This window comes from Lissotriton vulgaris, chromosome 11 (assembly GCF_964263255.1).
Source record: "Lissotriton vulgaris chromosome 11, aLisVul1.2, whole genome shotgun sequence".
Lineage (NCBI taxonomy): Eukaryota > Metazoa > Chordata > Amphibia > Caudata > Salamandridae > Lissotriton > Lissotriton vulgaris.
The window spans coordinates 827,244,316-827,270,387 of record NC_141699.1 but is presented as its reverse complement, the minus strand read 5'-3'; positions in this window follow the sequence as shown (position 1 = coordinate 827,270,387).

Genomic DNA, 26,072 nt, shown 5'->3' with positions numbered 1-26,072 from the left:
TCCAGTGTTTCCAGTCACCCTTGCGGGTTACTGGGAAATCGAGTCCTGAGAACAAGATACAAGACCTCCTTCATTCTAAAACCAAGGTACGGAGCTGATTAGATTCATATAGAATTCTTGATTTAGATTCTTGGAAAAACTAACTTAACTTAAACTACAGCTCACTTACTCCTTCCCACGTACTAGGCTTAGGTTAGGTACACTGGGGTAGACGTAATTTAGAAGCACCAGTTGAGTACGTTTAGTCAAATGATTACATTTGTATGTATATTATATATTTTATCCGTTTTAAGTATCATATGGCTCAGAAACCATATCAATGCTTTTACAGTATTATTTCATAATACTCCTTTTACTGTACGCACTTTACTTTATGATAAGTATTGCAATTGTGGCAATTCACTTCTCTTGCATGAGAAAGAAGACTGCTCAATAAATAACACCTTTTATTGAAAACGCCTGTCTCTCTATTTCTCTGCACTCTGGTGAAACTAAGCATGCACGATTGACTGAGTGAAATAGCTATCTATTGTTTTCACACAACTCTGGAGATATACTCCTTATTCTGGAGGGAGCAAAGTTGTCCTGTTTATGCAGTTGTCAGAAACTAATCCCTTCTTGTCTAATCAGGTAAGTTAACTCCTCCCTGTTCATTCGAGAAAGTTTCTAGTGACCTCTGAGCTGGCTAGCATACCTAATTAAGTCTAACATATTCAGTAGAGACCTAGTCGACCTCAGTCCTACGTCTAAACTGCCGTTTATGTTATTCCAATGCGCAGAGCCTATTGGGAATATAGGAACTACACTACACAATGCCAACACACTCAATAGCAAAGAACTGTTTGCCGTGGTCAAGGAGTTTGCCAAACCTAGCAAAGAGACAGCATACATCCTATCCTCCTAAGACCTCTGCAACAACCTCAGCACCTTCTTCCACTACAAGATTAAGGAGAACTACAACAGCTTCAACAGCCCCGATACCAAAGACCCTCTCACTCCACTCACAACCACCGCACCCAATGACACCAGACCCCAGCAGACCCTGCTTAGCTGTACTCCCCTCACTGCTGACGACATCCTCAAGATCATGAAGAGCATCCACTCCAGAGCACCCTTGGACCCCTGCTAACACCACATCTTCCACAGAGCCAGCACCTCCATTGCCCCCAAACTCTGAGAAGAATAAAGTCCTCATCCTGGACTGCACCCCATCTGCCTGGGCCGACTCCAGGTGGCCCACAGATCTTGTATCCCCCCCCCCCACACCCACAGAGAATGCGCACAATCTCAGCATCATCTTGGACTCCTTGTTCACCATGAACCGCCAGATCAATGCCCTCTCATCATCCTGCTTCTACATTTTATGTCATCTCTGAAAGATCTTCAAGTGGATCCCCACCTAGTCCAGAAAGACGATTACCTACGCACTCATCAGGACCAGATGTGATTATTGCAACGCACTCTATGCCGGCATCAACCTGAAACTCCTCAAGAAACGGCAGAACATTCAGAATGACTCCACACGACTCATCCTCAATATCCCCCACCATAGCCACATCACCAGCCACCTGAGAGACCTTCACTGGCTCCTAGTCAACAAAAGAATCACCTTAAATCTCCTCACACTTCTACAAGCCCTGCACTACGCAGGACCTGCAAACCTCAATCACCGCCTCGCATTCCACGCACACACCAGAGATCTCCCCTGTGCTCATCTGGCCCTGGCTGCCATCCCACGTATCTGCAAGATCACGGCTGGGGGAAGATTCTTCAACTACCTTGCAGCAAAGACCTGGAACACTCTGCCTCTCCACCTCAGGCAATCGCCGTCACTGCCCCAATTCAGGAAGGACCCCAAGACCTGGCTCTTCGACTGAACCACAGTGCCTTTGACAGATCAGCAGTCCCCCCGCGCCTTGAGATCCTTACAGGTGAGTAGTCGCACTTTACAAGTCACTTGATTGATTGATTGTTTAGGTTTTTTTACCTAGCATCGCTAGCTATTAGTTTAGTTTCAATTCATCAAACTGCAGAGAAAGATTACGTTCATAAAGTGCTACAGAATCTCTTGAAATCCTCTGCTAGTGACTGGCTCCTTCTTATTCCATATGAAGCGTTTCCATCCATGATGCTACTGTCATGACCTCCTTGTGTAGTGTAGTTCCTATATTCCCAATAGACTCTGTGCATTGGAATAACATATACTATAGATTAGACTTAGGACTGAGGTCGACTAGGTCTCTATCGAATATATTAGACTTAATTGCGAGTGCCAGCTAGCTCAGAGGTCACTAGAAACTTTCCAGATAAACAAGAAGGGATTAGTTTCTGACAACCGCATAAACATGACAACTTTGTTTCCCAAGAATAAGAAATGTATCTCTAGAGTCGCAGAAACAATAGATAGTTATTTCACTCAGTCAATCATGCATGCTTCGTTTCACCAGAGGTGCAGAGAAATAGAGAGACGGGCGTTTTCAATAAAAATGTATTTATTGAACAGTCTTCTTTCTCAAGCAGAAGAAATGAACTGCTACAATCGAAATACTGGTTGCAAAGTATAATGCGTACAGTACGAAGAGTATTATAAAATAATACTGTAAAAGCATGATATGGTTGATAAGCCATAAAATACATACAATGCATTCATTAATAAATAAAGACTAAAAGTACTCAATTGGTGCTTCTGCAATACGCCTACCCCGGTGTACCTAACCTAGGTCTAGTACAAGGGAAGAAAAAAGTGAGGTGTAGCTTAGTTTCAGTATTCTTTGCCAGGAATCTATCCAAGAATTCTCTAAGGGTCTAATCAGCGCCGTACCTTGGTTTTAGAATGAAGGAGGTCTGGTATCTCTCTCTCTCAGGACTCGATTTCCCAACAACCCGCAAGGGTAGCTTAGAAACACTGGAGCTGGGTTCTCGGCAAGAGAAAAGACAGCGTCTCACTCAGTGCGTCTGCTGGAGGGTCGGCTTCCTTCGGCACATGCTTTGGCGAGCTGTGTTGTGTAGGTAGATAGTCGAACTGCTCCAAACCACTCTGTGTTTGCCTGGGCAAGTGTGGGGCATATTTATACCTTGAAGGTGCCGGTTGGACATAATAACGTCATCAAAGACTCAGTTCTTTGAAAACTCCATGAGTTCTTCGACAAATCAATACTCAAGCTATGGGAAGTCCCTGACTGCTGAAGGTGTTTTTTTCCAAGAAATCGTTGTGGATTTTCGGAACTAGTGGAAATAGCCATGCCGTATTTGGACTGCATAGACTAAGTCTAAATATGGTTATGATTTCTATGCCTATATAAAGATAGGGTGATTTATACCTATATATGGGCATGAATCGGGAAAATTACACTAGGGTCCTAAATTCATATACAACACCCACTCCACTTTATTATGTTTAACATTACTAAATTATAAGCACTAAAACATATCTAAAGCATGTGTTTACAATCCCACCCAAAATACACAACATGCATTTGAAAAGATTGCACACGAAAAATGAGCATTTGTACAGTATGCATTTAAAAGCAATAGGCGTCATTTAAAACATGAATTATGATGTTTTCAAAGCTAACTGAATGTAATAACATTTATGAAATGGCTCCAAGTTACAGAATAAAATGTCGAGACCATTCCATAGCAGAAATAATATACTGTTTTGGTTTTGAGGACTAAGTCAAATATTGTCTCTAGGAAGTATTTAAAGAATTCATGTTCTCTAAGAATAGTTCTACTTTAATCAGATTACTTTGTGCCAAAAAACAAAAAAAAATCACGTTTTTGGGAAAAAGTCAAAGTTAGCCGTAGAAAAATAGAGTTCCAAAGCTTTGGAAGGATTGTTATGAAAAGTGAAGGCCAAATTTAGAGTTCATGGAACGCTGTGTGCAAATTTCAAAAGTTATTCTCAGTGTCAGGAGAAAACCTCAAATCGTCTAGGCTGGCAAAGAAATCGCCTACCACAGTAGATGAAAGTGGAACTACTTCATTAAGTAGATCAACTGTGCACAGATGAGAAGCATCGCCGTCAGCGTCATCTGCTTTAGCAATGTTCGCAGCAGATGGTACTTGTGTGCCTGTTGTTCTACACACCTCACCATTAGCTGTAGTTGCTGGTGAGATCTCCACGAATGCCGTCATCAGGATTGGCAGCCGTTGGGGGCAACACGATGCATGAGCCGTTACCGGACCTAGCAAAGAGTCAACATCCTTTGGCACTGCTGATGGAAGTGTAAGACAAACGTCCAACACACATTCTTCTCCGCAAAGCGGGCATCGTTGAACAGGTAAGGTGCAATCTTGCCAATTTGGTCTGAACAAGAGAAACCATGTGGTGTTCAGATCTCTTAAACGAGCCAAGCCAAGAATCTGTGTAATTCTGTCACGGTACCTCATGGCTAGGAGGGCGTCCTCCATGGTAGTCTTTGTATCGCTGGTGACTGGACTTGCCATATCGGAGCAGAAGAAACAAAAATAGAATTCCTGCTATGAGTCCCAAAAGAAGAGGCAGGCTGCCGAACACAGAGTGCACAAATTTGGAAAAATGTCTAGGACTGCTTGAAAGGGTGCTAACAGTTCCGAAAAACTGTCTTAAATACATGTACAATACCACTCGTATCAGATGTTTAAGATACGACCTAACATTTCCGTGAAATGTATTGGACAAATCGTTTATAATAGGGCATGTATCTCCGCAAAAGTCCTTGCGACTTGCAGATCATGCGTTTCGCTGGATGAGGTCAGTGGCACCGTTTTTGGCAAAAGAATGGCTTTCAATCTGCTTAAAGCATCTATTCGTATAGAAGAGATATTCAGTCAAGGCCATAACAGTGACTCCCCGTCTGTCTTCATTTTAGGAAACAATACTTGCATACAACAAGTGACCCTGGCTGACACACTAACGAGATAGGCCATACCTGGCATCATTCCACACCAGCTGTGATCACTCAACATTATGTAGCTACCATTGGATAGCTGCGTAAAAACTGGGTCTATCACTGCTGCTGGAGAACCGTGCAGGTGGCAAGAAAGGTTATTTGAAGAACCCTCGCAGGTGCCGTGTAAATTAATGCCTTGACATAACAGTGTACCGCTTAGCGAGTTCTTACAATTTTTTCCACTAAGAAATACCTCCTTTCCCCCACTCCAACATTTGTGTGTGTATGGTAAATTCCAGGTCGACTTAATGTACTCTTTACCCAACCTTTCATACAGGCCCGCTGGTATGTGTTTTAAGCAATACTAAATTGGAAAATCATCACTGGTATCGTGATGGTGCCTTGTATTATCCATTCCACGACTGGTTTCTCAGAAACAGTTAATGGTAATCTTTCCAGTTTTTCTATGCTCAGCACCGTATAGTCTGCTCCTCTTTGTGCCAAAGAGATTTGTTTATCTGTAAGGTTAAAGACGGTAAACAATGACGTGGTGTTGATTAGACGCCATGGCACGTAACCTGAACTGAGATTTTGTAATGTCCAGCCTAGCAGCATTATAGAACTTAATTGAGACTGGCCATGTTGTAACATTACCAAGTTCTGTTCTATTATGTCAATGGCAGATGATACAATGCTGTCCAAAAAATAAATTCTGGAGGACAGAGTCGTTAACCCATTGTCCACTACAGAGAGAGCTTTCTCTAAATTATTACGATCAATTTCTCGTATTCTTTCTGCAGTTTCCATTTGCGTGACTTTCCATTCTTCATTGTAAGCAGAGTATATACTGGCATATATAAAACGTTTTTGACGTGGTTTACGAGGTCCAAGTAAGAAGTCTTGTAAATCAACGCCTTCTTTAAGTAAAGTTAAGTGTTTTTTAGTTTCTGGAAGTGTGGATTTCTGTAGCCACTCAAGGCATAGTTTTCCTACCCTGTATGTTGTAACTATCCCTGGATGTTGTTGCTGGGAATATCTTGGATCTGGCATAGTTACTGTGAACCCTTGTGTTTTGTTCAGGAATCTGACTTGACAGTTATTCGTGTCTCTGGGCCAGATTAACCATTTTTCCCAATCAGGATTAGTTCTCTTCTGTTGTAAAATCTGTTTTACGTCTACCTCCTCATCTGCAGTGCCATTACTGTCAGGTGTGGCTTTAGGTATTGACGGTTTATTTCATTCTTTTATCTTAGCCAAGCCAAGACAAGATGTTTGTTGAATAGTATCATTTAAAAACATTATTTGTTCTGGGATAATGCAGGCTCTGAAAAAGGCTTATAAACCTTGTACCTGCCACTCTTTCGTGCCCCAGACAGTTTTTGTCTCAATGTTGTCTTTCCAAAAGTTAAAACCTAATGTAGACAGCTGAGCATAAAAGTTCGCAGAATAAATTTGTTTAGCATTGGTCAACATGTTTTTCATTCCTGTCTTATTCACATTTTTGAAATAAAACGTTTCTGGATTTGTGACATTAAAAATTGAGAAGTATGGAAACTTTTCATAAAATGTTTTAGAGCTGCCCTTTGGTGGCATTGGACAATGTTCCCATTGATTGTAAGTAAAAACATTTCTAGGGTTTGCAGATTTGTGCAAATAATGGTGACCATAATGATTAAAACAATACATTTGTTCATAATCTGATGAACTTATTCATGGTTTGTGAATTTAGCTGACATTTCTAAATCTGTCATCATGTTATTAACAATCTCAAAGTCCCAATCACCAGAAAATGTGCTGGGTGAAACAAAGTCACTCAAAGAAACCTTAAACTGGTGTAGAATCTTCAACAGCTCCACCGGGCCATAAATGTCATAATCAGTTGTATCCCATGCTTTACCACCAGGTATAGGAACGGTTGTGATGCTCACTGATGACAGGTCTCTTCATTCACTATGAGATGATTTGTGGGGTTTCAGGAGCAAGTTGATATTCTTACTTGCTGTGTCCATTGTACTGTATTTTCCATCTATCATATTTCCCAAACTTAAAACAAGAATTAGCCAAAGTAGAAGAAAAAGCACACCTAACACAATCCAAAATTCAACCCATGGTGAAACCAGATATATTTTTTCAAGTTGATGAAAAAGTTCTGTTATTTTTCTTTGAAAGTTTTATTTGCTGGCGTAGTTTGTTCACTGGGATCCTCAGACAATTTATCAAAGTTGATGAAATAGCCAGAGGCAGTTCTGTCAATTGCTGGGATTGCATCTGGATTTTTCGGAATCGCTGGAGCTGTTTCTTCCTTTGTCATATTAGTATAGTCATTGTAGACAGGTGTCTTTGACGAACTGTTATTTGGGTTTCAAGAGGTACAAGTTCCATGGCTTTGTTGCATAGTCCTTCTTTTCTTACTGCAGGTTTATCAAAGGTGATAAGTCTTTCAGTTTAAACCTCTTAGATTGTAGCTAGATTTGGTAATCTGCTACATCTCGGGAGTCCACTGGGCCTACTACTTATTATCGGCCACATCATGTGGTTTTACCAGATCGATTGATACAGACCTGTTCTCCTTTCTTCCAGCAAGGGGCGGCAGTAACACTGTTCTTGATCAGTGGATTGCTAGCACAGGTACTGGTTTTCTGTAAGAAGGCCCAAATTCCTTCTTATCCATGATCTTTTCTCTGACTAGATCCCCAATCTTTGGAATCCAGACAGACCTTGCTGTGACAGGTGGTTTCTCTTCAGTGGTCATAGGCATTTGTGTTGTGTTGCTCAGACTTCTTCTTGTGTCATTTAAGTCCTGTAAAACAGCCAAACGGTCTTTGATATCAAAGGGTTTTTGTTCCACCACTGAAGTTTGGCGATCAAGATCCTGAAAGAGCATTCTAGTACCAAATAGTAATTCATATGGAGTGATTCCACCCAGAGAATTTCTTGGCAGATTATTAAGACTATGTTGGACATTTATTAGATGTTTGACCCACCTGTCACCCGAACCTAATACCCTAGCTGTTATAGATTGCTTTATGTCACGCTTTTTTCTTTCCACTACCGCATTTTCCTCAGGATGGAATGGACTTGAGTACCGCAATGCAACGCCCAAGCTGGCCATGGCCTCTTTGTAAGCTCGAGAGCTAAGCGCCGGACCCTGGTCAGAATGCAGCGTGCTGATTGCGTATGTGCCGATAAAGACTCGCAAATCTTTTATAACAGTTCGGGCGTCAGCCGAGCGCTGAGGCCACATCCAAATGAATCTTGTGCAGGAATCCACTGCGACCATGATATATTTATAGTTGCCATCCCTTTGTAAGGGACCACAGTGGTCCAGGTAAACACACGCTAATGGTTTATCTGAAATTAGAAGGGGCGTCTGCGCAGGTCGTTTCACTGTAGAAACTTTCATTTTTTGGCAGATTTCACATTCTAGAACATAGTTTCTAGCTTGTGTCGTCATGCGCGGCCACAAATATCTCTGTTTTAATAATGATACTGTGGCGGAAACTCCTGCGTGTGCAGAGCAGAGTCCTTCATGTGCTGCTAAAATTAGTCCTAATCTATGTTCCATGTTTGGGATTGCCCTATCCCCCACTCCAGGAATTCGAGCAAAAGGAACATTATTTGAATCAGTTATATAAGAGTATTTTACTGGAAAGTCTTTTGGGAGCGTTTTGCCTCTGTCTTTTACTGAAGCGATGACAGCTTGCATTATTTTGCTGTCTACTTTTGTTTTTGAATGAGTGATTGCAGCTACGGAAGCCATTTGCACAGCTGCCTTCGGGGCTTCATCAGCCAATGAATTCCCTGCAACGTGAACGCCATCACACTGATGACTCAGTGTATGGAACACATGAGTCTTTTGTAATTCTTTTTGTAATAGAACTACTTGTTCCCAAAGCAATTTATGCTTAAGTGTGCCACCTTTTGCGTCTTTGAAACCGTTTTGAAGCCTGTTCTGCAAGTATTCATTGGAAGACTGGACGCATGAATACGAATCGCACACTATGAGTGTGGGGAATTCGCGATCGGTATTTTCAAGCACCATCTTGAAAGCCTGTAGTTCAGCTCGCTGAGCTGTACAGTCTCCAAGTGATTGAGTTTTAGTGACCATAGGTCTAAATCTACCTTCGCGCCAGCGACCTTTAACAATCGCGCACGCAGCACTATATGTTTGTTTACCCCCAATTATGGGCTGTGCTGATCCGTCTGTGTAAATTATACATCCGTAATGTTCTAGAGGCAGAATCTCGGTTGGCAGAGGACATTCGTGTTCGTATTGTAAAAATTCTTGTGTTTTCAAGTAGGGGTCAAAAAAGTATTCAACGTCTGTTACAGCAAGAGAACTAACCCATTGTATCCATTTCGGATGTAAAGCCTTAGCATTTGCAATGCTCGCTTTCATCACTGCCTCTAAAGCAGGTACAGGTGTAACGATCATTATGCATTTACCGTGCGCTAGAGCTCTCTCTTTTGCTACTGCAGTTTGAACCGCTGTCAGAATCTTTTCTGTTGAAGTGAATTTCATTTCAGCTTGTGTGTACAAGTGTGATTTGTAAGCTATTGGTACCTTTTCACCTTCATTAAAGGTTAGGTATGTGAATCCCCATCTCCCTGGGATGATTCAAATCACAAGGTTGCGCACGTTGTCGCGTGTCTGTAATTGTCTGTTTGCACTGAACTCAAAATTTCTGTGTGTTTTTGAGTCCAATTAGTTGATTTGAAATCAGGTTTTATTAGTTCGTAGAGAGGTTTAACCCTTTCTGCGTAATTTAGAACATAAGTTCTTCCAAAATTCAGGAAACCTCGAATTGACTGTAGGGTTTTCAGGGTTTCTGTAGGTTGGAGCAGCGCACATATCTCTAGAAAGTTGGCTGCCAGGCTTTTGCCCTTCACTTGATAACTCGTAGCCTAAGAATAGGACGTTGAGGTGGGCAATTTGTGATTTCTTGAAATTGAATTTATACCCTTCATAAGCGAACCCAAGTATTATGGCGTTTACTCTTTTCCAGTGCACGTCCAAATCATCGTCTGAAGATAGATGTCATCGACATAAGATAATGCCTCATCATCATACGTTTGTAGTAACTCTGTTACTCTGGCTGAAAATAAACCTGGACTATTCTTGAATCCCTGGGGGAGACGGCAAAATTGGCGCTGTCTCCCCATTATTGAGAAAGCAGTCAAGTACCTACTTTCTGGTGCAATGTTTTGACAGAAGAAACCGTTAGAAATATCTAATGTGGTTTTATATTTTTTCAGCACATTGTTAGTCATCAGTGCTGCACTGTGTGCATTTTGTACTGCAAAAGTTTTGCAACAAGAGTTTAAGTGTCTGTAGTCCAAAACTAGACGATATGTATTGTCTGGTTTGGAGACAGGAAACAAAGGATTGTTCATAGATGAGGTGCATGTTTCAATCACCCCTTGGTATTCAAGTTATCTAAGATCTACCTGACCTGTTTTTTAGCTTCTTGCCGAACTGGATACTGCCTTTGTGCAGCAGGTTGATTTTTGAACTGGTTTTTATGATGAGGAGAGTCCTCATTCCATCCTACGTGATTTTTGTATGATGCTGGAGCCTGGGCTACTGCCCATTTTCTGGCATATGTGTATTTTTTATGAATTGGAATGTGATTTGAGAAGGCTGGCATAATTATCTCTTTGCCATGTGGGCACTCCCTGACAAATTCAGGTGACCAGTCTTGTTCAGCTAGAAGAATGTCATAACCCTTAGATAGCTTCTCCCATAAGAGTGCTTTTATTTTTCTAGTTATGTCTCCCTCCATCCAGAGTGTTACTTCATATAACTTAGAAGGTACACTAACCCTGGTGTTGGCAATTTCAACTTGAATGCATTCATTCAAGTCCACTGTCTCCAGATGATCCTTCAGGATCTTGCAAACTATGGTGACCTCTGCTGCACTGTCTAGCATTGTCTGGGCCCACTCCCCGTTCTTGAGTTGTGTCATCAAGATCTTCGCATTTCTGATCTTTACACTTGCTACCTTCTTCTTGGTGAATTGAGTTTTCTTATTTTTTGGAACGTGTTGTTCGTCTTTGGACTTCAAGCGTTCTTCCTTTTGTTCTGATCGTCCTCTTCTTTCGGATTTCTGTGAGGAAGTCTGAAAGGTACGAGAGGAACGTGTATCAGTATCTTGATATCTAGCAGGTTTTCTCAAATTATCCCTGTTTCTGAAGTTATACCTCTTTTCAGAGGGCTCCTGTTGAGGAGACCTTCCTCTGGACTGAGAACGCTTCTCTTTAGGAAGTGTCTGTTTTATGTTTTCCCACTTCTTTTTAGGAGTAGTGAGATTATTTTTAATAAAAACTTTTTCAGGATTTTCAAGTAGTTGGGGTTTTACCGGTTTCCCACCCAAACTATCTCTACCTAGTTCTTCATAGGATTTTTCAATTATTCTTGCAAGTTCATATGGTTGCTCTGTTATATCAGTTTCTTTTAGTTCTTGGCGGATTGCCACGGATGCTGCTTCACCTTTAATGTGAGCTAATAGTATAGCCGAGACCTGTCTGAAATCTTTTAGTAACTTCATACCAAGATTTAAGGCAGGTTGTCGTCCGTATTCAGTTTGAATCTGTCTTAGGACGTCTGGTATTACCGCCATAGACGGAACACCATGTGTTTTTGTGTAGATTGAAGCAAAGACTGTACCCCAAGTGTCGCAGTCCTCTACGTGTGGTGCAATCCCCATTGGTAAACAGATTGTCAGAATTCTGTGTTTCTCATGAGGTGTACTATAGGGAAATACTGCCTCTATTTGAGTAATTTTTGAGCTAACCAGAACGGAATTTGTTTCTTTTTGCGGGCAATTTACCAATGACTGATTATATAGTCTGTGGTGTAATTTTGTTTATGTTCCCCTATTGAGGGGTGTGATGTGGAATCCTTACAGCAGGTTGGACTGTTAAAGTCCGCATTAGATATTGAACCAACTGTCTATGTATTTTAATTAGCTGTTTTAGCTGAGATAACAGTTCTGGACCTGTCATTTGTTCAATGTCAGGATGTAGTGTATATCTGGCTAGTACCGGCCATGTTGCTCCGGGTCTACCTAGTGGACCAATCCTGGTAATGTGATTTTGATGTTGTAGGGTGCCTTTAAACCAGAGCTGATGCTCTTGGTAAGTTAGTGGAATTTCAATGTCCTCGAAAGGAATGTATTCCGCTGGATGTTCCTCTATCTTATAGAAGTGGAACACATGTGTTGTTGGATTTGCTTGTGGAAAGATAATCCATGAATAGAATACCTCTGTCTGCCGATATTCATGTGCCTCTATAACAAATATTACTTTACAACCTCTTGATGATACTCCATTTTCTATAAGTTTTATAGCTATAGTTTTCCTTAAGTTTTCCAGGATGATTATAGCATCATCGTCGTCTTCATTAAACCCTGTACGTCTAAACCCGGTTGGTTTGCATTTACTGCAGCTCCACTGGTTGCGTTGTTGTCGTCGTTAACCGACATTGTTTAATGAAAGTTTGCAGAGCAAGTTTCAAGGAAACAAAGATTAGGGGCCCGATGTAGGTAAATCCCATTTACCGATTTTGAAATACCGAATTTTACCGATTCGGTATTTCAAAATCGGTAAATGGGATGTAGGTCCCAACATCTGGAATCGTTACCGATTCCTTACAAATTCGGTATTTACCAATTCGGTAAATACCGAATCGGTATTTGCTATTGAATCCTATGGGCCTTTGAAGCCCATAGGATTAAAGTCAAATACCGAATCGGTATTTACCGAATCGGTAAATACCGAATTTGGCAAGGGTGCAGGGGGTGTCACTTTGACACCCTCTAGCACCCCCAAAACGGGCATGTGTGCAATGTGGCACACAGACATGCCCTAAGGGCACGTCTGTCTGTCACATGGCACATGTGTACATGCACATATGTGCATGTACACAGGAATCGGTATTTTACCATGGATTTGTATTCCATGGTAAAATACCGATTCTGTAAGCCATGTGCTGATGGAACATTGGCTACCTACATTGCATTTTCGGAAATTTTACTGAATCGTTATCATTACTGAATCGGTAAATATTACCGATTCGGTAAATTTACCGATTCGGTAATGATAACGATTCGGTAAAATTACCGAAAATGTGCCCCTACATCTCGATAGCCCTTTACCGATCGGAAACGGCCAAAAATCGGTATTTTCGGCCGATTCCGATCGGTAAAGGGCTACCTACATCGGGCCCTAGGTGCACAATATTTTGGAACACTGTATCCTTCAACATTGAACAAACCAAAACTAATACATCGGATTTTTGTCCTACACAGTTATGGCGGATATTATATCCTTTAACCCACTCCAGACGTCTATTGGAGTATTATACGGGAAAAAGGGGTCTGTGTGAAAAGCACGATTGAGTTACTCTAGTATCTAGCGTTAAATTATCGCCTTACCAAATGTTGGGCGCCATGTAGTGTAGTTCCTATATTCCCAATAGGGATTTTCATGAAATCCTCTGCTAGTGACTGGCTCCTTCTTATTCCTTATGAAGCGTTTCCATCCATGATGCTACTGTCATGACCTCCTTGTGTAGTGTAGTTCCTATATTCCCAATAGACTCTGCGCATTGGAATAACATATACTATAGATTAGACTTAGGACTGAGGTCGACTAGGTCTCTATCGAATATATTAGACTTAATTGTGAGTGCTAGCTAGCTCAGAGGTCACTAGAAACTTTCTCGAATAAACAAGTATGGATTAGTTTCTGACAACCGCATAAACATGACAACTTTGTTTCCCAAGAATAAGAAATGTATCTCTAGAGTCGCAGAAACAATAGATAGTTATTTCACTCAGTCAATCGTGCATGCTTCGTTTCACCAGAGGTGCAGAGAAATAGAGAGACGGGCGTTTTCAATAAAAATGTATTTATTGAACAGTCTTCTTTCTCATGCAGAAGAAATGAACTGCTACAATCGAAATACTGGTTGCAAAGTATAATGCGTACAGTACGAAGAGTATTATAAAATAATATTGTAAAAGCATGATATGGTTGATAAGCCATAAAATACATACAATACATGCATTAATAAATAAAGACTAAAAGTACTCAACTGGTGCTTCTAAAATACGCCTACCCCAGTGTACCTAACCTAGGTCTAGTACAAGGGAAGAAGTAAGTGAGGTGTAGCTTAGTTTCAGTATTCTTTGCCAAGAATGTATCCAAGAATTCTCTAAGGGTTTAATCAGCTCCGTACCTTGGTTTTAGAATGAAGGAGGTCTGGTATCTCTCTCTCAGGACTCAATTTCCCAACAACCTGCAAGGGTAGCTTAGAAACACTGGAGCTGGATTTTTCGGCAAGAGAAAAGACAGCGTCTCTCTTAGTGCATCTGCTGGAGGGTCTGCTTCCTTCTGCACTTGCTTCAGCGAGCTGTGTCAGTAGGTAGATAGTCAAACTGCTCCAAACCACTGTGTGTTTGCCTGGGCAAGTGTGGGCATATTTATACCTTGAAGGTGCCGAGTTTGACGTAAGGTTGGACATAATAACGTCATCATGACTGATGAAGGTGGGTTTTTCCAAGAAATCGTTGTGGATTTTCGGAACTAGTGGAAGTAGCCATGCCGAATTTGGACTGCATAGGCTAAGTCTAAATATAGTTATGATTTATATGCCTATATTAGGATAGGGTGATTTATACCTATATATGACATGAATCGGGAAAATTACACTAGGGTCCTATAATTCATTTACAACAACTGTGGATGTCTTGGGGAAGTTCTGCATTGACAGGATTCAAAGCCTCAAAAAATATGCTTCCAAGTCGCTTCATTTGTTTCATGCTCATGCAAAAGTTCTTCTGCAGTTGTTTTGACAGATATGAATTGAGGTTTTGATAACCCTTCTGATGGCTGAAATTGTAAGGTTTTTCTGCGTAAAGGACGTGTTCTTCTAAGTAAGCATGTCTTCAAATGTGGTATTTTCCCTTAGAAAACATATTCTTTCTGTTAACATGTTAACAGATTCCAATGCTGCAAGTGCGCTTGCATTGCCACACTGCTGGCTATTTGGTGCCATTTTGCAAGGATTACGTATGGCTTCGCAGCAAAGTAACCCAAAAAAGTTTCTTGTGTTTTTTGCATATTATCGTTATTATTATTATTATTATTATTATGTTTCTTATATAGCGCCAGAATCGACCCCCGAAGGGGTATCTCCGCGCTTGCCTTGGGAACCCGTCCTGGCTTTTCCCTGTGAGATAGCCCCTACAGGGCATCCCCAAGGTGAAAGCCAGGCATCCCGCCGCGGGGGGGCCGTTGTGGAGATTAAGCAAGCTTAATGCCCAGAGTTGCAGAGTGTGAACCCAAGATTAGGTCAGGCACCGAAGCGAGAATTATCGAGTCCATGGACATTTGAGCTCAAGACCCTGCCGCGTCGGGAATTGAACCCTGGTCCCGGGTCTGACCTCTGCTTCAGGGTCTGCCTGCTCTAACCAGTGAGCCACACTTCTCCAATATACACGTTCCCTGTGTATATTACTGGCGTCGCTAACAGTACTTTGTAGACAGACACAACTCTTGAAATTGCAACTGTTTAGAAAATCCATCTAGTAGGACATACATTTAAAACATTGCCCACATCACCTGTGCATCTAAAGACAGATTTGTATATTTGTTTACATTTGGCAGAATACAATCTCGAATGTCAACTGAAATATCTTGTGAAAATCTGACACAAGGTGCATATCCGAGTCAATTTCTTGCAGCACAAGATCCATAGATTGATTGCTACCATGAGCAAAAAAATAACTTGATCATATTTCTTTGAACCTGGCCTGTTCACCAAAGATGAGAACAGAAATGGTATGTGCACCATCAAGAAAATAACCTTGTAGATGGTCAAGAGACATATGTAGTCTAAAAAATATATCTTGAATAGATTGGAAAAAATATTCTCCATCAATGTCAAGGGCATTGTAGAAACAGTGGAACTCTTTATGGACTTTAAGGTGTCTGTCAAAACTGTAGGTTACACGTAAACTTTTCAGATGTGCAATTATCAGTGTAGGGACTCACTGGGCATATTCTCAAGGAGCTATCGCCGAGTTATCAGCACTTTATCGCAGCCAAAGTTGCAATAAAACTAACGCCCCATTGACAAGCTTTTGCTAACCGCCCATATCACCAGTAAACCTACGATAGCACCTGCAAAAAACATCGCCACAGATGACCTTCGAAACTATAGCTAATGAGATGCAGAGTAGGCATTTCTGTGCAAAAAGCCACGACAACACCACACCGCACATTCTCAACGACCAACCAGATTGGCCATAAGATCACCAAACATGCGATAAGGCGTGTTAGCTGCATGACATTAACACCTCCTCTGACCTGGTGTAAAGTCGGACCACAGCCTGCAACAAAAAAGGGAGCCAAGGCCAGAGCCACACCTGAAGGGCAACAGATGCCATGGAGCCACTGAGCATGTAGGTTAGACACCCAACAGGGCAACAACACCCACGGCCACCACCCCCAGGACCATAGCCCACCCCTGGACCCCCACCGCCACGCCTAAACCAACACTCAGGCAGCACAGGCAAAGACAGCGACCCTCAGAAAACACACCAGCATCACAGACCCAACACACTACAGGCTCAAAGGGACAACCATTCTCCGCATCCTGACCACCATTGCCCACAGACTGGTGGTACCAACACAGAGGACAACCAACATCCCACCTCAAACAAAGCTGCATGTCCGTGCTGCACGTGTGGGCCACTGGTACCCTCCAATCAACCTTTATAACACAAAAGTGCCAAAGGGTCTAAATATAACGACGTACACTTGCGGTGCGAACTGACACTAGACACATCGCTCCAAAATGTCTACAAAGTAATAGTTATCCTAAAAACCTCAGTAGATGGTCAAGGATACCCATCAGCCACCACTCGGAACCGCCCTTCATCATTTGGGATTCCTTACAGACCCATCCACACTGGATCCGTATTCCCAGAGAGAGGACCAGGATGAAGGAAGGTCCCTCCTACTGAGATGGGAGACAAGTATGGTCTGACCACTCTATTGCAAGGGTAATTTTGTGAATGCGAGGTGACCAAAGGTGCAGTGCAACAAAGAAAAAGAATATCTGAAACTAGAAAAGTGTGTTAAAATTGGATGAGGGAGTACTGAACAACTTTATTCTGGTGATACTCGCTCTACCAATATTAAAAATAGTCAAGACAGTTTGCCAAAATAACTGTCTAGAAGTGATGCAAGGTCGACATGTTTCAGCAAATAGGGACGTGTTCGTCCTTGCTTTCATCAGGACCCAAGACGACTATAGCTACTGCAGAAAAAAAGTATGTGTGAAGTATATGTACAGTGAAAATTAGGAAAAAAAGGTTTCAAGACAAGCACAGAGATCACCTGAATATTCTAGGTGCCACGTCTAGTCTTTTCTCGCAAGGCATGTATTTCACTGAAAATATAAAAAACTGGTACACTCAGTATATATATATTACGTTTTTCAAATGTCTTTAAAAGATACAAACCATCTTTGCACACTTCATGTTTTGTTACTTCAGCTCTGTAGAAGCACATTCCATCGGCCATTTTTAACAGTTACTTATAGTTAACTTAAACATAATTAATAATAAAAACATTATATATTATAAAATTAGCATCTGTGGAAGACAAAAAAAATACAGTTACAATATATCTTTTACAACACAAAATAATTTGTAAAGCATTTCATTTCCCTTTGTTGCTGTTCTCAGAATATATTGAATTTCACTAGAAACAGTGAGTTCAATAGTACTCATCACATAACAGCGGGCAAAAAAAAGAAAATCAACAAGATTATCTTAAAACAACATTTAACATTTTCAATTACAATCTAAAAATAGAAAAAACCATATGTTAAATGTATTTTTCTAACAGTAATTTCTTATGTAACTATGAGATATCTCAAGCAATCTTAAAATACCAAAACACTATCATTCATTTTCATACACTGAAAACAAAGTTACTTTTAAATATATGCTGACAAAATATACAACAAATAGTCCTTAATAGTTTTACATACTTTTCCTCATGGCCAAATAGTATATCTCAAATTTATAGTTCAGAAGTTCCTTAATAGTAATCCTCAGAATCCGTCTCCCACCTTTCTGATCCAAAACCACAGACATCATTTGCAACGTCCCCCAGTGCTCATCCCTCAACTTAACGCTATTCAACATTTACATGGCACCCTCACACAAGTGGCCCGCCATCACAACCTGAACATTATCTGCTAAGACAACAACACCCAACTCATCTTCTCCCTCACCAAGGAGCCACATACCACCGAAAGACGTAACCAACTGCATAAGGATCAACTCTCTAAATCTCAACTCGGACAAACACCTACAACGACTACAACGAGTCCAAAACACTTCCGCCCGACTGATCATTAATGTCCCCTGCCGCAGCCACATCACCCACCACCTGAGAGATCTACACTGGCTTCACGTCAACAAGAGGATCACCTTCAAGCTCCTCACCCTCACTTACAAAGTACTCTACAACACCAGACCAACCTACCTTAACAGCAGTAATCCTGAAAGGCCAAATTTTGTTCCTAAAATTTTGGCTTTAAAAATATTAGGTAAGAATTTGGTAACTCTTTAGGCAAACGTTGTTTAAAAACCAATTGACTATTGATGGAGCCCAAAAACTAAAATTCTTTATAAATGATGACACAATCCACTATCACACTTACCAATCAATACCAGGCCCATAAACATAGAGAGTGAGGTGAATGGATACTATATGTTTATTTAAGACATTCATAATAAACAAGACCAGCTTGTCATTTTTAAAAGTTTATTAAAACATATTCAGGTAAACTTAGGTTTGGAACTTTATTAAGCAAGCATTAGAAAAAGTCATAAGTAAGTTTTATTCAGCATTTTATAAAGAGAGCTTAATTCAAGATAATATTATTCATTAGCAGAAATAAGTGAAAAAGAAGAGCATTTCCAAAACCTAACTAACTCTCTGTCACTACCCTCATCGCCTGAAAACAAAGTCTTAAAAAGTTACATTTCTTACGTGTAATCATCGGACAGCAGAACATGTCCCTCTGGAATCAAAAGCGTAAGCCAAACGTTTGCAGCTAAAGCCTATTTTTATACCCTAAATTAAGCTGAGCTAACTATTTTTCACATTCCAACAGCTGAATTCTGGCTCTCCATTGGCTGAATCACCTCACGCCACAGTAAACTGTGACATCTTCCACCACGAGATCAGGCTTTGCACAGAGCCATTGTTCATGCATAGAGTCCTGGCGACAGTTCCTTAGTCCGCTACATTTTGGAGCAAAAATGTTCAAGCAATACAAAATCTTGTCACGTCTCTTCCTTTTAACCTTGAGCCTGTCGGTTCTGAGCTTTCCATGGCACATCCAAACCCACTCCGCAGAGTTGTCTTTAGCAGTTCATTTTTTGAAGCTTTCACAATAAAAGGCTTTTCTTCCACTTCAAATTAAAGTTGTCTCATTGGCTTTCAACAACAGCAGACCTTTTCTGCGCTGCTTCTGATTGCGTCACTGCGCGCCACTTTTAACTTGCGTCACTTTCCAGAAAAACTATTATTTAAACAAACACAAAAAAATAATTAATTCAAGTAAAGCAAACCCTTCTGTTACCCACCCTTTCCCTGCTAGTAATTAACCCATTAATAAATGACAACTAGCAGAAGCAAACAAAAAAGCAACACATATAATAACTACCATACTTCATGTAATCCAGCTTTATGTTTCTGAAAGAGTAAAAAGATAATTAAATGATACACAGACAGACAAACACAACATAGGACTTACATGTAAGCACATATAATAAGCACATGCCATGAATGATCAGCTGCATATTAATAGTGACAAAGACAATAGGACAGACATAACAAACAGGACAATATTAATAATGTGTTACAAAAACAGACTTGCAAATGCAACAAGAGCAGATGTAATTAGTTTCCCGCGTGTTCATGTGTGGTGCAAACTTAATCTAGGTTGTGTTAATTAAACAAATCATGCAAACACTCATTAATATATTATTTCAAATTATGAGAGTATGACATCACGAGCTAGAATAACATATTTTCTAAAGCTCGCTCTATCAACTCCCTCATCTGGTGATTTCAAAATCACCAAACAACACCCAAAAAATTTTAATTAAAAATGTTATCTATTGAACATGTTTCAGGCTTACTCTGAATTAGTATTTAAGCTCTAATTTCATCTATCTCATAATTAGTATTGAGTCTTACATCTTACTAATTCTGTATCCTTTACCCTTTCTTTATTCAGCTAAGTTGGATCCTTTCCACCTTTGAATCCCCAACCCCCAATGAATTTAGGGAACTAAGTTTTAAATTGCATAACTACATTTTGAATTGCATCAACAAAACAAATACCAATCTGAGTATTATAAAACAAAACAAAAAACAAAAGTACATTTTTTGAAAATTTTTGAAAAATTAGTATATACCCCCCCTCTTTTTTTTTTTTTTCAAATTCTAAAACATGTTTTCTTCGACCTTGCGTCTTACATAAAAGTGTTTCCAGCTAACACAATTTCTTCGACCTTGTGTCACCCTAACATAATTTCTTCAGCCTTATGCCAAAAATAAACCTCAACTTAAAGAAAACTAAACTTAGTCATTGTCACCATTTTCTTTCAAGACCACCTGACTGCTACTGCGCTCCTCAACTATTGGAGGGATAGTTATGTAGGCCCATTCTGGAGACTTGTATTTTACATTTGGTCTCAATGGTCTTTTGCTTTTCCTGGCAATGATTTCAATTTTCTCTTCAGCTTGCTCTTTTTTGTCTGAATCACTCTTCTGATTTGATACTTCATATTTGAATTTTAAATCTTTAGGCCAGACATCACCTTTTCTCAAGAGTTTCTTCTTAGGTTTGCTTTCTTTACATTCAGCTTTCCAAGCCCTTTTTCCGAATCTTCTTATCTCAGACTCTTCATCACTCCCATCTGTATCATTTTCTGAGACTTCAAATCTGTACCTAGGAACTTCTTTACTCAGCAGCTTCACTCCATTAGGAACATCATCCTTACAGCTGGTACTTGGTAATTCTTCCTCTTCTTCAGGGATCACCTTCAACTTCCCAGTTTCAGGATTCTTGTTTCTGCATACAGAGCTACTCTTCTGCTTTTCAATACTCTCCTGGACTAGATTATCTTCTTGCTCAGAATTTTCTGCTTCTGAATCTTCTCTTTCTGCTTGAGATTCTTTTTCTAGCAGATTTTCTTCATTTTCTGAATCTAGAATCACAAACTCTAGATCTTCTTCATTCAATGTTTCATTCACATTGACATCATCATCCAGATATCGACCACCTTGTCGATCTTCAAGATCTGGATTTTTAACATCATCATCCAGATGTCGACCACCTTGTCGATCTTCAAGATCTGGATTTTCTTCAGGAATTTCTTTTTCAGAGTCTGAATCAGTTATAGTGTCTTCACTAACTTCATCAGTGTTATCAGGTGCAGGTGCACAAAGGGTATGATTGATATGCATCCATCCAGTATCTGTTGTCACCTGACTTACTTTCTGCCACCTGGGTACTAGACAGTTTCTCCTCCGATGAACCTTTGTTCTGACTAAGTCTCTTGGCAATAAATCATGAGCCTGCTCCTTTTCCTTTGCAAACACATGTGTTCCCAATTGATGAAATACAGAAATTGTGTCATTTTTTCTTGTTGGAAAAGCTTCGACCCATTTTGAAAATAAACAAATGATGACTAGGACATATCTCAGTTTGTTTTGTTGGGGCATTTCAAAGAAATCTATTTGAATTTTTGCAAATGAACCACCCTCCCGGCCTATGGTTCCCAAATTCTCAAATGTCTTTTGATCTGGATTGTTTTTCTGGCATGTCAGACATGTTTCCCTGAACAGTTGAATCATTGTGTCTCTTGCTAAATGACTTGGACCATTGTACATCTTTGCCATGTCAGCAATCATGCAATTGGGCATAACAGGTCCGCCATCTTTGTAAACCCTTTCATCTTCTTCTCGCTGTCTGCAACCTTCTTTGAGCCATGTGTTTTTTACTCCTCAACATGTGCCTCATCTTGTAATTGTTTTAACTCTTGCCATGTCTGAATAGCAAATATTAGTATGAGGATGCTTGAAACATGTTCATTGAATTTTTCCCCTTTGATTGCAACCCTCTTCTGAGCACAAAATTTAACAATGGTACCTGCGTGCTCATTGCCTTTTGAGACAAAAAATGTTTCCTTTCCATTTGCAGCACATTTTATCACTGCTATTTTGTCAAGAAGCTCATATTCTTTATTGAAGTCTAGCATGCCCGGAACAGGAGCTTCACACAAACTCTTTTTAAATTGCTCAAAGGCCTCAAGTTTAATTTCTGTCAGGACAATTTGGTCTTTTATATCTGCTTTTGTCAGTCTCCGCAATTGTTTTGCAAACTCTGAGAAAGCACTAATCCATTGGCAACAGTAACCAACCATGCTTAAGAGCATTCTTACCTGTTTTTGCGTCTTTGGGGATTCCATTGCCTGAATCATTTTATTTCTCTCAATAGTTACCTGTCTGGGAATTCTCTCTTGGAACCTGAAAGCAAAAATTATTTGACTCTCTCGGTACATTGGGACCCAATACCACTCAGTATCATGTGGTATCTGACAAAGGATCTCTACTGTAGGACAACAAGGGATAACTATCTCGTTAACCCTTCTCAGGTCCTGTACTATTTTGTACCTTTCATCTGGCTTTCTAATTCCCATATCTGTATTGTATTTCTGCTCATTAACATAATTTAAAAATGGCGGCGGAGATATCTCATTCTGCTGAATCACCACCTGTCGCAGAATTTGTAGCTGTTCATTCAGTAACTGTTGCTGCTGATTTATCTCATCCTGCATCTGTGAATTTTTACACTCTCCTTCAAAAGCTAAAGTCACTTTTTCCTTCTCTTTTATCTTTGTCCATTTTGTTTTCCATTTATTCAGACTACCCCTTTTTCTCAAAGCCCAAATTAAATCTTTTATATGGGCAGAGGCAAACCTACCTGTATTGTTTAATCATTCAATGTCCTCATCATCCTGTAATCTTTTTAATCTGTCTGTACTTATTGTATTATCCAGTAATTTATACTCACCAGGCTATGTCAGGTCAATCAGGTCAACGTCAGAGTTTTCACTAGGTGAAACTAGAGTCATCACTCTCTCTTGCTGAGTTGGAATCATTATTAACTTATTTTCAGGTACATTAGAATAAAGTTTTTCAGTAAACTTTTGAATTAGGACTGTTAAAGCTGTGGAACTAGTTTCATCTTTTCTAAGCACTGGGGGAACATGTTCAATTGTCACAGGAACTATCACTACTTCCATGTCTGACTTTAACTTCTCCAATAAATCATTTGTAGAACTTACATGATGAGGAATATTAATTCCAGAAGTACTAGGCATCTCATCATACCTACCTGTTGAGACACTTTGAGAAAGGGTCTGGACTGGGACTCCATTAATCTGAACTGGGACTCTTGGCGTTACATTAATCTGTTCTGGGAGTCTGCTTGAATTTCTATCCTGATCTGTATTTACAACATCATTTTTACAATGATCAATTAATTCTTTTCTGTCAGGTTTATTATTTACATTTGTTAATTCAGAAATTGGATTTTCATTAAAAATTATTTCTTTTGTGGTAACATCTGTGTTTTTATTATGCTTACTAGTTACTTCATTACTCACCTGTGTATTCATTAATTTGCTCTCACATGTAGCAACAACCCTTTTAACCTGTTTGAAAATATTTTCCATTTTCTGATAGCAGAAAAATGTTTTCTTCTTTAAATAATGACTATCCATAATTTAAAATACTTACCTTTATTAAAATTAATTTCAATTTAAAATAATTACAATAAGTAATTGCATTCACTTAATTGACCTAATAGCGTTTGCTGATCAATTAATTAATTAATTTATCAAGGACAGGTGAAGTATAACTTTATAACCTGTTCAATTTAATATAACTCCTAATTTACCTGCATCGCTAATTTTAATAGACCTGGAAAGAAATATGTATTTACAAAACAGCAATATAAAACATTTATTCAACACTTAAATGTGACTGGGTATATTTTTAATACATTTATTTGCACTTACACACCTTTCTGCATCATCAGCTGTGGAAAAAGAAAACTTGATGTGTTTTGCCTTTAATTTAAATATAATGTCTTGCTGTAAAAACCCTTTAGATTCCTTTATCAATAAAATTAACCCAAATCTGCTTTCCTCTGTCCCATATACCCTTTAAGAAATCTTTAAATCCTTATTTTCATTTATTGCAGCCACTATAATGTTTCAGGCGCAATTGCTATGATGCATGCAAATCTATGGAGGCAGTAATTCTAAGCAAAACTAAGGCTAAAACATCTTCTAATAAAATGTAATCACTAGCGGTGTTAAACAATTTAAATCTCAATTACTCAGCAAATTAAACAATTTGTATTAGCCAACCATAGCACATAAATGCTTGAGCCAATCCGTGCAGCCGCTGCAACACTTAGCCAACCACAATGCTGCTTCTGTAACACTACGGCCAATAAAAGCACTGCTTTTGTGATGCTCAACTAATTACAGTGTTGCTTTTGCTATGAAACGCACTATATCTGCTGCAGTCTTTTTCTACATTAAACTTTATTGGTAACAGCTGTAATGTTATTGGTGCTGCTGCTGCCTCTCTTTCTCCCTTCGCACTCTCGCACTCTTGCGCTCAACAACGCTCACTGACAGCTGTCACCATATTTATTTGCACTTTATACAGCGTGTGACAGCGTCAGCCTTTAAAAACAACAGCGCGAGGAAACCAACTAAAGCGAAGGCTTAGCTAATCACAGCAACGTCGCCTCAGCCAATCAGGGCGCAGCTGTGTCGTGACGTTTTAGACGCCCCAGCCAATCGGAACGCCGCTCCACTATGACGCGCCAGGAGTTTTACCCAATAGGAACGCGTCTCCTCGTGACACTACGCGCACACTCTACAACACAGACAGTCTCCCTCCACACGCGCTCCTATCAATGCGCGCAACACCCAAGGCAAAGCAACAATTCAAAACGGGGACTTTGGAATACAATTCCAGACCTTGGACAACACACGGAGCCTCGCCCAATCAGAGCGCGGCTCTGCCTCTGACACGACGCGTCACCATCCAATGGGTGCGCGGCTTTGCTATGACGCGACGGAGCGTTTAACCAATGGGAGCGCGGCGGCTGACGTAGTCAGTCGCTGCAGCTGGCAGCTCTCCCAAAGCAGCAGCCCCTCCTTCACAAAATGCTTGGGACACACATTAGCTTTGTTTTAAAGCATTAGCGCACATCTAGCAACAAAATTAAAACGGGGACAATCATAACCACAACTCAATGAGCCCACAACGCTCCGCTTCACTCAATGCAACGCTCGCTAACCAGCATTCACATCAGTTGTAACATGCAATCAATCAGCCACTTCTCTAACTCCAAAATTAATAGCGCGATCTGCGAGGAGGACAAAAACACTTGCAAAGTAAACAGTATTTTCAAGCATTAATCGCGCCTCAACCAATGAGAGCGCTACTTTTCTCTGTCCAGGCACATCAACCAATCAGAGCGCGGCGGGCTCTGACGTATGCAGCAGGCTGCAGCTGCAGGCTCTCCTCACACGCTTTCACTCCTAAAACAGCCCCTCCCTTCAGAATTTTAGATCGGGGCACTTTTAAATGTATTTAAACAGCGCACAATGCTTTTTAAAGATATTCAAATAGCGCAAAACACATTTTAATGTTTTTAAACAGCACAGACTTTACCTAAAGGCATTCAGAGCGCTTTACAATATTTTAAAATAGCGCATTCTTTACCATGAAAGCTTAAAAACGCTTTCCTATTATCTTTTTTAAACGCAATTAACAACAACATGGAAACAAACCATTTGTCTGCTTCTCTAACAAAGAGATAGTTTTAAACATTCATTCAAGTATCCTTAGTGTGGAATAGACGACGCTATTCTCACAGAATAGTTTCAATTGCTAATAGAGTAATTCTTACCCTACCCTTCAGTTTTACAAACCATTCACACACTTTCAAACAAGAAAACCCTGATCATACATACATGAAAACTTCGGTAGGACTCTAACCAACCGTAG